Genomic DNA, 12061 nt, shown 5'->3' with positions numbered 1-12061 from the left:
GGCTGGAACATGCATGATACTGATTGGCCTCTTGCTGTACTGTAACCATTGTATGATTCAATATTATGTATATTATATGCAGTGTCCCCATATTTATTTTGCATGGAGAATATCAGTTGTTTGCATTAGGCGTCTCTATGACGTAATGTATAGGTTGTGACATATATAGCGCGAATTGTATATTTTGCATGCTGTATACACTGTGTACATGATATATGTACATATTGCACATACACTGTGTATATGACACCCTGTGCTGTATATATAGTGCACACACTGTACCGTCAGCAGCTGCTGGGAGGGAGGGAGGTAGGAGGTTGGTTGCTTGGTCGGTCGATCGATCGGTTGGTCGGTGGCAGCGCCATGACAGGGATCCAGTGAGTCCGCTCGGCTCCGGCGGGGTGGGGGGGGGGGGGGGGTGGTGGTGGAGATCGGCACTTGGATCGCTCGCTGGCGGGGGCGGCGCTGGTGTCTCTCGGACTCTCCCGCGCCGCGGCTCCGGGGAGATGTGAGCGCCGCTCGGGCCTGGAGGTGAGTCTTGAGTGCGGGGCCTGGAGATGGGCCCCGGTCCGGGCGGCTCGGTTGCTGGGAGCCTGGGTCGTGTCAGTTGGCAGTTAAGATGCCGAGATCTGTGTGAGCTACGGCGCGCGGGCGGGGGAGACAGTGCCGAGATGGAGTTTAGATGTCGCCGACAACAGCGGCGGCGGCGGCCTGGGCCGTGGGGACCGGGGCCCGGGCCCCGGGCTTTACCCCTTTGCTGGCAGTAAGCAGCGGGAGTCCCGGGTGCAGCCTTCAATGCTCCCTGAGCGGCAGAGACTGGGGATTTTGTTTTTGGGAATGTCGCTGAAAATGTTTCCTGGGGGGGGGGGGGGGGGGGTGGAGGGAGAGAAGTTTAGACACTTTTAATGTCTGTACCGCAATCCAAACCTTTGCTAAGGAGGTTATTTGCAGAATTTCACTTATAAAGGCCGTAAATTAAATTCATGGTATATTTGTGAGAAGAACAAAAACTTTATTTTTGAGTAGGAAGTTTTTTGAGGTTGGTTGTACTGTGGGCCCACTTGGTGGTGAGTTTCAATTATTTGGTTAGGTGGAGTCTTGTTGCTTCCCCTGTGTTTTGGGAAGAAATTCGTGCAGAATAGAAAGGACTGCATATGAAATTTATGCAGAAACAGGTAGTGTATTTTGCCAGCTTCTTGATGTCCGTCATTTAGATAATTTTCTGTATTGTTTTTAGTCAATTTTGGTTGCTTCATGTATTGTAGTCTCATCAGCCTGACTTAAAAAACCCACTGACGTTCATTCCACATGTGTTATCATTTTTATGTAGTTCAGACAAGTACTGTTTGAAAATTTGAAACACAGCCGTATATCAAATTGGATTGTGTTTTGAACATTGAACAAAAATGCACTTGGAACTTTTCAGTGTTGCACCCTGAGTCATAGCTATTATGGCACGGGAAGAGACCAGTTGGCTTCTTAAGTCAATTCTGACTCTAGAGCAATCTTGCTTTATTTTGCAAGTTTATTTCCCTCTGATACCCATCTAATTTATTTTTGAAACTATTGTCTTTACTTCCAGTACCCTCATAGGCATGGTGTTCCAGGTTATTACCACTTGCTGTGTGTAAAAAAAAAAAGTTCTTCCTCTCATCCACCTCACCTTTCTTGCCCAAAATCTTAAATATGCATCCTGTAGTCCTTGTACCCATCAGCTCATGGGAGTAGGTTTTTTTTGGCTACCTTATCTAAACCTGTTATAATCTTGTACACCTCTATCAAATCACCCCTCAATCTCCTTTGCTCCAAGAAAAACAACCCTAGCTCTTCAACCTAAACTTGTCCCTTGTTGTGGAACCATTCTGGTAAATCTCCTCTCACCTTGTCAAGGACCCTCACATTGTTCTGAAGTCTGGTGACTGGAATTCTATTCTAGTTGTGGCCTAAGCAGCGCTTTATAAAGGTTCAGCATAACTTCCCTGCTTTTGTACTTAATATCTTTACTGTATTTATGAAGCTCAAGATCCCATTTACTTTCCTAACTACTTTCAGTATGTCCTGTCAAAGATTTATGCCCATGAATCCCCAAGTCCCTCTGTCCCTGCACTTTCTTTGGAACTGTGCCATTTAAGAACATGAGAAATCAGTGCTGGTTTAGACCATTTGGCCCCTTGAGCCTGCTCTGCCCTTCAGTATATCATGGCTGATCAGATTGTGGCCTGAACTGTACTTTCCTGCCTGCCCCCCATAACCCTTGACTCCCTTGTAGATCAAAAATTCATCTAACTCAGCACTGAAAATATTCAGTGATCCAGCCTCCACTGCTCTCTGGGGTAGAGAATTCCAAAGATAAACAACCCTTGCAGCGAAGAAATTCCTCTTCTCCGTATTTAATTGGAGACCCATTATTCTGAAACTGTGTATCCCAGTTCTAGATTTCAGCACCCCCCTCCCCCATGAAGGAATGCATTCTCTTGGTATCAACTGTGTCAAGCCCCTTCAGAATCTTATATTTCATAAGATCACAGCTCATTTTTCTAAACTCCAATGAGTCTTGGCCCAACCTGCTCAGCCTTTCCTCATAAGACAATCCATTCATCCCAGAAATCAACCTTGTGTACCTTCTCTGAACTGCCTCCAATGTAAGTATTTCCCTCCTTAAATAAGGAGACCATAACTATACTCTAGGTGTGATCACACTAATGTCCTGTACATTTGTAAAGACTTCTCTACTTGAATACTCCATCCCCTTGCAATAAAGCACTTGTCTTCCAAATTACTTGCTGTACGTGCATGCTAACTTCTTGTAATTCATGAGCAAAGACACCCAGATCTCTATTGTACCACAGCATTCTATAGTCTCCCACAATTTAAATAATCTGCTTCACTATTCTTTTCACCAAGGTGGATGACCTGACATTTTCCCACATTATACTCCCTGTGGAACAGTTCTGGTAAATCTCCTCTCACCCTGTCAAGGACCCTCACATTGTTCTGAAGCCTGGTGACTGGAATTCCATGCAATATTCTAGTTGTGGCCTAAGCAGCGCTTTATAAAGGTTCAGCATAACTTCCCTGCTTTTGTACTTAATATCTCTACTGTATTTTTGCCCACTCACCTAATCTATCTATATCTCTTTCCAGATTCTTTGTATCCTCCTCACAACTTGCTTTTCCACCTATCTTTGTATTGTTAGCAAGTTTGGCTACAATACAGTCAGACCCTTCATTGAAGTCATTAACACGAAGTGTAAATAGTTGAGGCCCAGCAGTGATCCTGTGGGACGCCACCAATTAGTTTGCCAACCTGAAAGTGACCCATTTATCCCAACTCTTTCCCCTGTGAGTTAACCAATCCCCTAGCCATGCCAATATATCATTGCCAACACCATGAACTCTTGTGTAGTAACCTTTTATGTAGCACCTTATTGATTGCCTTTTGGAAATCCAAATACACTGCATCTCTTGGTTCCTCTTTATCCACTTTGCTTGTTACATCCTCAAAGAACACTAATAACTTTGTCAAACATGATTTCCTTTTTACAAAACTATGCTGACTCTGCCTGGTAGTATTATGATTATCTAAAGTGTAAGAGTATTAGTGAGTTGAGGCAAACTTAAATCTCTTTATAAAAATCTAATATTGTATATTTTTAATGTTTAACTGAAAGTGCTATTTAAATACTAAGTCTCAACCAAGGCCTAAGCAGGGAAATAGAAGCTATTTTGGCAGCAACTGAAACAGTTAATTAAGGAAACTAGCTCGAACTGGTTTGTTCTGTACCTGGGCTCAGTCCCTTTGTTTCAGAACATATAAATTCACACATTCTCTGTATGACCAGCACTGAGTGTGACTTTAACAGTGTGAGAGTTTGATGAGCTGAGGGAGTTTGGTGGAGAGGGGAAGGAGGCACCCCTTTTTTTCACCCTGCAGGAATTGGTTCTTGCTCTACTACAGAGAACAAAGGTAGCTATTTGGTAAACATCTTGTAAGTGGACAAGTCTATTCTATTCCTAAGATTCAAAATAGTACAGGAATTTCTGGTAAGGTTTATAAAATACATAAAAGAAAATAAATACTTGAATAAAATAAGTAATTAATTAAAGCACATAAAGTTGGCAGGACAGGTGATGTGTCATGTTTGCAGCATGTGAGAGCTCTTGGATGCCAGTGTGATCTAGGGTAAACATGTTTGCAGTAAGTATCTGTGTCTTGAGGAGCTTCGGTTCAAAGTCATTAAGCTGAAGGCTGAACTGCAGACACTATGTCACATTAGGGAGGGGGAGAGTTACCTGGGCACTTTGTACCAGGAGGCAGTCACACCCCTTAGAATGAGGTCTTCTGATTTGGAAGGTAGCCAGGGAAAGGAGGCTGTGACTGCAAGTGAGACAGGTAAGGGGACTTAGAGGCCAGGATTGTCAGCCTCTGCAATTGTCCAACAGGTTTGAGTTTCTCTCAGCTTGTTTGAATGGGAGTGGGGGTTGCAGGGTCGATGAGCTGACTGACCATGGCATCGTGGTACAGGAATCCATTCAAGTTGGGGGACCAAAAAGGAATGTAGTAGTAAATGACAGTGTAGTGAGGGAGATTGACACTGCTCTCTGTAGCAAAGGGCAAGAGTCCAGATGGCTGTGTTGCCTGCCCTGTGCCGGGCTTTGGTACATTTGCTCAGAGCTGGAGAGGCACTTAAGGTAGGAGGGGGAGGATCCAGTTGTTGTGGTCCGTGTAGATAACAATGACATAGGCAGGACAAGGAAGGATGTTCTGCATAGGCAGTATGAGGAGATAGGCACCAAATTAAGAAGCAGAACCTCAGGTAATAATCTCTGGATTATTACCTGAGCCACATGCAAATTGGCATAAGGCAAACAAGATTAGAAAAATGAATGCGTGGCTCAGAGACTGACGTGGGAGAAGTGTGTTCAGGTTTGTGGGGCATTGGCAACAGTACTGGGGAAAGTGGGGGCTGTACACTTGGGATGGTCTACATCTGAACTGAGCTGAGACTGATGTTCTAGTGAGCTGCATAATTAGGGAAATAGAGAGGGCTTTAAACTAGATAGTGAGGGCAAGGGATCAAATTTGGGGAGATGTGGTAAACCAAAGAGTAGAGACAAGGCAAGAGAAAAAGGTGCTAACTTGGGAAATGACAGACAGAACATGACAGGAAGGGACTGAGTACAAATCTAAGAGTAAGTCAGCAGATAGGACCAGACATTACAAACATAATGAAAGGACAAAATTAAAGGCCATGTATTTAAATGCACTTAGCATTTGAAACAAAACAGATGAACTGATAGTGCCAATAGAAATAATGAAGTATGATCTGATAGCTGATACAGAGACTTGGCTGCAGGATGACATAGATTGGGCCCTGAATGTTGAAGGGGATTTGACATTTAGGAAGGACAGGAAGCTAACCAAAGGTGTGGAGGTGGCTCTGTTAATTGATGTTGGTGTTAGCACATTGGAAAGGATGACTAAGTTCAGGAAACCAGAATGTAGAAGCATTTGGAGTTGAGGTGAAGAACGATGAAGGCAAAAGGTCACTATGTTCGTGGTGTGGAGTCCCGCTAATTGTAAATACCTGGTAGGACTGAGTATAAAGGAAGAGAAAATGGGAGCTTGTCAGAAATGTACAGTGATAATCATGGGTGATTTTAATCTATATTTGGACTGGAAAGATCAGATGGGCAAAGGCAGCCTAGGTGAGTTCATAGAATGTTTTTGGGATAGTTTCTTGGAACGTTCTGGAGCCAGCCTCTAAGAGCAGACCATACTGAGCCTGGTACTGTGCAACAAGATGGGAAGAGTTGATAACCTCATAGTGAAGGCACCCCTAGGTAGCAGCAATCATTAAATGATTGAATTTTACATTAACTTTGAGGAAGAGAAGAATGGGTCCAAGACTAGTATTTTAAACTTAAATAAGGGCGATTATGAGGGCATGAAAGCAGAGCTAGCTGGAGTAAACTGGCAAATGAGGTTAATGGATAGGTCAGTAGAGGTTCAGTGGCAGACATTTTAGGGTATACTCCAGAATACACAGAATAGATATGTTCTAATGAGAAAGAAAACTTCCAAGGGGAGAACCCACCCTCTGTGGTTAACTAAAAAGCTATAGACATTATCAAACTTAAAGAAAAGCCTATAATTGCATTAAAATTGGTGGCTGGTCAGTAGATTGGACAGAATGTAAAGGAGCAGCAAAGAATGACTAAAAGATTAATAAGGAGGGCAAAAAATAGAGTATAAGAGAAAGCTAGCTAGAAATATAAAGACAGACAGTAAAAGTTCCTATAGATATTTAAATAAGAAAAGAGTTAACAAAGTGATAAAAACAAAAAAACTGCGGATGCTGGAAATCCAAAACAAAAACAGAATTACCTGGAAAAACTCAGCAGGTCTGGCAGCATCGGCGGAGAAGAAAAGAGTTGACGTTTCGAGTCCTCATGACCCTTCGACAGAACTTGAGTTCGAGTCCAGGAAAGAGCTGAAATATAAGCTGGTTTAAGGTGTGTGTGTGGGGGGCGGAGAGATAGAGAGACAGAGAGGTGGAGGGGGTTGGTGTGGTTGTAGCGACAAACAAGCAGTGATAGAAGCAGATCATCAAAAGATGTCAACAACAATAGTACAATAGAACACATAGGTGTTAAAGTTAAAGTTGGTGATATTATCTAAACGAATGTGCTAATTAAGAATGGATGGTAGGGCACTCAAGACATCTTTTGATGATCTGCTTCTATCACTGCTTGTTTGTCGCTACAACCACACCAACCCCCTCCACCTCTCTGTCTCTCTATCTCTCCGCCCCCCACACACACACCTTAAACCAGCTTATATTTCAGCTCTTTCCTGGACTCGAACTCAAGTTCTGTCGGAGGGTCATGAGGACTCGAAACGTCAACTCTTTTCTTCTCCGCCGATGCTGCCAGACCTGCTGAGTTTTTCCAGGTAATTCTGTTTTTGTTTAACAAAGTGAGTGTTGGTCCTATGGAAAGTGAGTCTGGAGAATTAATAATGGAAAGTAAGGAGATGGCAGATGAATTGAACAGGTATTTTGCATTGATCTTCACTATAGAGGATACAAGTAACATCCCAGAAATAGCTGTAAATCAGGAAATGTAAGGGAGGGAGGAACTTAGGGAAAATTACAATCACCAGAGCAAATTGTGGGAGCTGCGGGTTGACAAATCCCCGGGTCCTGAAGGACTTCATCCTCGGCCCTTGAAAGAAGTGGCTAGTGAAATAGTTGATGAGTTGGTTTTAATTTTGCAAAATTCCCTAGATTTGGGGAAGATTCCATTGGATTGGAAAATAGCAAATGTAACTCCTTTATTCAAAAAGGGAGGGAGACAGAAAGCAGGAAGCTACAGTCCAGTCAGCTTAACATCTGTCTTAGGGAAAATGTTAGAAGCTATTATTTAAGGTGTTATAGCAGGGCACTAGAGGTCTAGGGAAGAGAGATGTGAAACTTCGGTCATTTCCATATGAGTAGTGCTGAAGCTGGGATTGCGACGGATCAGGGCTAGGATAACGGGAAGTGTGTTTCAAGAGGGAAAGACAGTAAATGACTGCATCAGCAAAGGATCTTATTTAAGTCATAAAAACAAAAAAACTGCGGATGCTGGAGTTGTTACAGACACAATTCGTGTGAAAGAATGGCAGCACTAATATATGGTGAGTTCCATTTGTTGGCCAACCTGTCAGTTGCAGTTTGGGCATGCCTGCGCCTAGCGTTCACACCCTTACTAGGGATAATCAAACAAGGCAACCCGGCCAGTCTCAGCAGCCTACTACCAATGGATTATTTGCAGCAAAAAGTTAATGAATGAATGATACTTATCTACCCCCAAGATATCTCCAGTCTGTGAGCATAATGCCATTAGGATTTCAGTAAATAGTCTGAGAGTTTCATACCATGCACTTGAACTGTGGGGAAAACGAAAGCCAAAAATACAATTATTGATGTGTCCTTTTGAAACTTGGGTTGTATCTGAAGAGGAAGCTTTGAGGTGTATAGCACAAGGGCGAAATACTGGTGATTTCAGCTCTACCACTGCCATTGGTGACAGCAGTAGGTAAGGAATTTAATATGAAGAATTGAGTATATCACCAAGTTAAAACGTATTGCTTTAAGCATATAGTGTATTGGGTGCCAATATAAGGCAGCATATGGAATGCTCTCCTTCTTTGGCAGAGGTATAGAATATAAAAGTAAGGACGTAATGTTGGAATTGTATAAAACACTGGTGAGGCAACAGCTGGAGTATTGTGTGCAGTTCTGGTCACCACATTACAGGAAGGATGTAATAGCTCTGGAGAGAGTGCAGAGGATGTTTACAAGAATGTTGCCAGTGTTAGAAAAGTGTAGCTACGAGGAGAGATTGGATAGGTTGGGGTTATTTTCCTTAGAACAAAGAAGGCTGAGAGGTGACTTGATTGAATTGTACAAAATTATGAGGGTAATAGATAGCGGACAGGATAAAATTGTTTCCCTTGATGGAGAATTCTAGAACCAGGGGACATAGATTCAAGATAAGTGGCAGAAGGTGTAGGGGGAACATGAGGAAGAACTTTTTTATGCAGAGGGTAGTGGGTGTCTGAAATTCGCGGTCCAAGTTGGTGGTAGAGGCAGAAACTTTAAACTCTTTTAAAAAGTACCTGGATCTGCACCTAAAGTGCTGTAAGCTGTAGGGCTATGGACCGGGTGCAGGAAGGTGGGTTGAGAAAGGGCACCTAGGTGTCCTTGGCCTGGAATGGACAAGATGGGCTGAATGGCCTCCTGCGCTGTAACTTTTCTTTGGTTCTATGCTAAATAAGCACTTAGATGAATTCTAAGGTAATCAGGCAGAGTCAACATGGTTTTATGAAAAGGAAATCCTGTTTAACCAATATATTGGAGTTTTTTGAAGCAGTCTCATGTGCTGTGGATAAAGAGGAACTGGTGGATCTACTGTACTTCGATTTCCAGAAGGCATTTGATAAGGTGCCATATCAAATGTTATTGCGGAAAATAAAAGCTCACAGTGTAGGAGGTAACATTGGCATGGATAGAAGATTGGCTAGCTAACTGGAAACGTAGGGTAGCTGTGATGGGTCTTTTTCTGGTTGGCGGGATGTAATGAGTGGTGTGCCACAGGGATCAGTCTGGGGCCTCAACTTTTTACAATTTATATCAATGAATTGGATGAGAGAACAGATGATATGGTTGCTAAATTTATTGACAACTCAAAAGATAAGTAGGAAAGTAAGTTGTGAAGAGGACGTAAGGAGGCTACGAAGTGACATAGATAGGTTAAGTAAGTGGACAAAGACCTGGCAAATGGAATATAATGTGGGCAAATGTAAAATTGTCCATTTTGGCAGGAAGAATAACAAAAAAAGCATGTTATTTAAATAGTGAGAGATTGCAGAGCTCTGAGATTGAGGGATCTGGGTGTCCTAATGCATGAATCAGAAAAGGCTCATATGCAAGTACAGCAGGAAGTAGGAAAGCTAATAGAATGTTATAGTTTATTGCGAGGGGAATTGAATACAAAAGTAGGGTTTTGTTTCAGTTGCATTGGGTGCTGGTGAGGCCACATCTGGAGTACTGTGAACAGTTAGAAGCAGTTTAGAGAAGGTTTACTAGGCTAATACCAGCAATGGATGAGTTGTCTTTTGAGGAAATGCTTGTATCCACTGGAGTTTAGAAGAGTAAAAGATGACTTGATTGAAACATATAAGATCCTGAGGGGTCTTGACAGGGTGGATATGGAGAGGATGTCTCTTGTGGGAGAATCTAGAGCTAGGGGTCATGGTTTAAAAATAAGGGGTTGCTCATTTAAGACAGAGATGAGGAGAAATTTTTTGAGGGTTGAGTCTTTCAAATTCTCTTTCTCAAAAGGCAATGGAAGCAGGGTCTTCAAATATTTTTAAGGCAGAACTAGATAGATTCGTGATTAGCAAAGGGGTTAAAGGTCATCGGGGTAGGTTAAAATTAAATCAGTTCTGATCTTATTGAATGGCGGAGCAGGCTTGAAGGGCCAAGTGGCCTACTCCTGCTCCTAGTTCGTATGTGTGTTCACTGTGCTCTAAATGTCCTCTTACTACTTCCTACTTCCTTTATAATGGATTCCAGCTTTTTCCCAATGACAGATGTTAGGAAACTATAAGCCAGTTAGCCTATTCTGCCTCCGTCCTTTCTTGAATAAGCGTATTATGTTTATGGTTTTCCAATCTATTAGGATTTTTCTAGAATCTAGGGAACTTTGGAAGATCTCTGATAATATAGTACTACTGTTTTTCTGGCTGTGTTTGCTGTGTATTATTGGGTCACCCCTGGATCTCTTGCTGAGAGAGCATCTGTAACTCTTCATCTTTGCTGATCCCATCTTTAATTTGACTCAGTTTTGGTAGTGTGACGTTCACTAGGTGATGGATCTTTATACCTAAATATTTTATGTCATGTTTCTTCCTTGTACCATTTCTGTTCCTGGCTTGTATTTCAAAGTGAAGTCATAACTCTGAAGCCTCGAGTGATTTCTGCAGTCTTGCTGGTACTTTTTACAGACTCTTCAATGGACGATGAACTTTCTCCTGTAGAGATATGTATGGAATTTCTCATATGCGTACATGACTGTCAAAAGCTCTCTTTCTTTGGCATATCTGCTCTCAGCTGATATTAGAGCTTTGGATGTGAATGCTACTGGTTTCCCCTCTTGTACCAGGGCTGCTCTCAGTCCTTTATGTAGAAGCATCTACTTGCAGAGTGAAATGTTTCTCTCTGTTGTAGTATGGCAGACTTGTCTCCTTGCACATTACTTTGAGTTTGTTAGGACAGGAGTTTCGTGACTGCTCTTGTAGATTTGTTGTGTGGTTTGATATGTGAGGTACGAAATGACTCATGTACTGGATCAGGCCAAGGAAACTTCTCTTCTCTTTCTTTTCTCTTGGAGCTGTGACTTCTACAGGACTTGGCTTGACCGTGAGATGTATACATCATTCTGAAGAAGTGGAATTTTGTCACCTTCACAATACATTTGTCTGCTTGATCCCAGCTTTTCTGGTTCTCCCCACTGCTTCAAGTAGGTGGTCATGATCTTTATCATCTACACAGGGACCTGGTGGTTGCTCCTTTACAACTTCGGTATGTATCATCTACTTTTGGCTGGAACATATCCTGGCTCTCTTCATGGCCAAAAGACCATAAGACATAGGAACAGAAATTAGGCCATTCGGCCCATCAAGGCTGCCTCGCCATTCAATCATGGCTGATAGGTTTCTCAACCCCATTCTTCCGCCTTCTCCCTGTAACCTTTGATCCCCTTACCAATCAAGAACCTATCTCGGTCTTAAATACACTCAATGACCTGGCCTCCACAGCCTTCTGTGGCAATGAATTCCATAGATTCACCACTCTCTGGCGAAAGAAGTTTCTCCTCACCTCTGTTCTAAAAGGTCTTCCCTTTACTCTGAGGCTGTGCCCTCGGGTCCTAGTCTCTCCTACTAAGGGAAACATCTTCCCCACGTCCACTCTATCCAGGCCTTTCAGTATTCCGTAAGTTTCAATCAGATCTCCCCTCATCCTCCTAAACTCTATCGAGTATAGACCCAGAGTCCTCAAATGTTCTTCATATGTTAAGCCTTTCATTTCTGGGATCATTCTCGTGAACCTCCTCTGGACCCTCTCCAGGGCCAGCATATCCTTCCTGAGATACGGGGCCCAAAAGTGCTCACAATATTCTAAATGTGGTCTGACCAGAGCCTTAAAGCCTCAGCAGCACATCCCTAATTTTATATTCTAGTCCTCTCGAAATAAATGCCAACGTTGCATTTGCCTTCCTAACTACCGACTCAACTTGCAAATTAACCTTAAGAGAATCCTAGACTAGGACTCCCAAGTCCCTTTGCACTTCAGATTTCTGAATTCTCTCCCCGTTTAGAATGCCTCTATTCTTCCTTCCAAAGTGCATGACCTCACACTTCCCCACGTTGTATTCCATCTGCCACTTCTTTGCCCATTCTCCTAACCTGTCCAAATCCTTCTGCCTCCTCAATACTACCTGTCCCTCCACC

At 42.7% G+C, this 12061-nt stretch overlaps 1 protein-coding gene across 4 annotated transcripts in view; it reads left to right on the top strand.

Moving 5' to 3' along the window:
* Window positions 1–311: 311 nt before the first annotated feature.
* Window positions 312–12061, top strand: part of cnot6l (CCR4-NOT transcription complex, subunit 6-like) — a 100985-nt gene continuing 89235 nt past the window's right edge. Inside the window, exon 1 of one of the 4 annotated variants that reach the window (XM_041186275.1) lies at window positions 312–377. The gene's annotated coding sequence lies outside the window, so the exon portion shown is untranslated. Of the gene's footprint in view, window positions 378–410; window positions 532–12061 lie in introns of those variants that run through there. The other 3 variants (XM_041186285.1, XM_041186268.1, XM_041186295.1) reach the window with 3 other exon arrangements.

Source organism: Carcharodon carcharias, chromosome 1 (genome assembly GCF_017639515.1).
Source record: "Carcharodon carcharias isolate sCarCar2 chromosome 1, sCarCar2.pri, whole genome shotgun sequence".
NCBI lineage: Eukaryota > Metazoa > Chordata > Chondrichthyes > Lamniformes > Lamnidae > Carcharodon > Carcharodon carcharias.
Note: the sequence above shows the minus strand (reverse complement) of the source record. Positions and strands in the feature narration are given on the sequence as shown.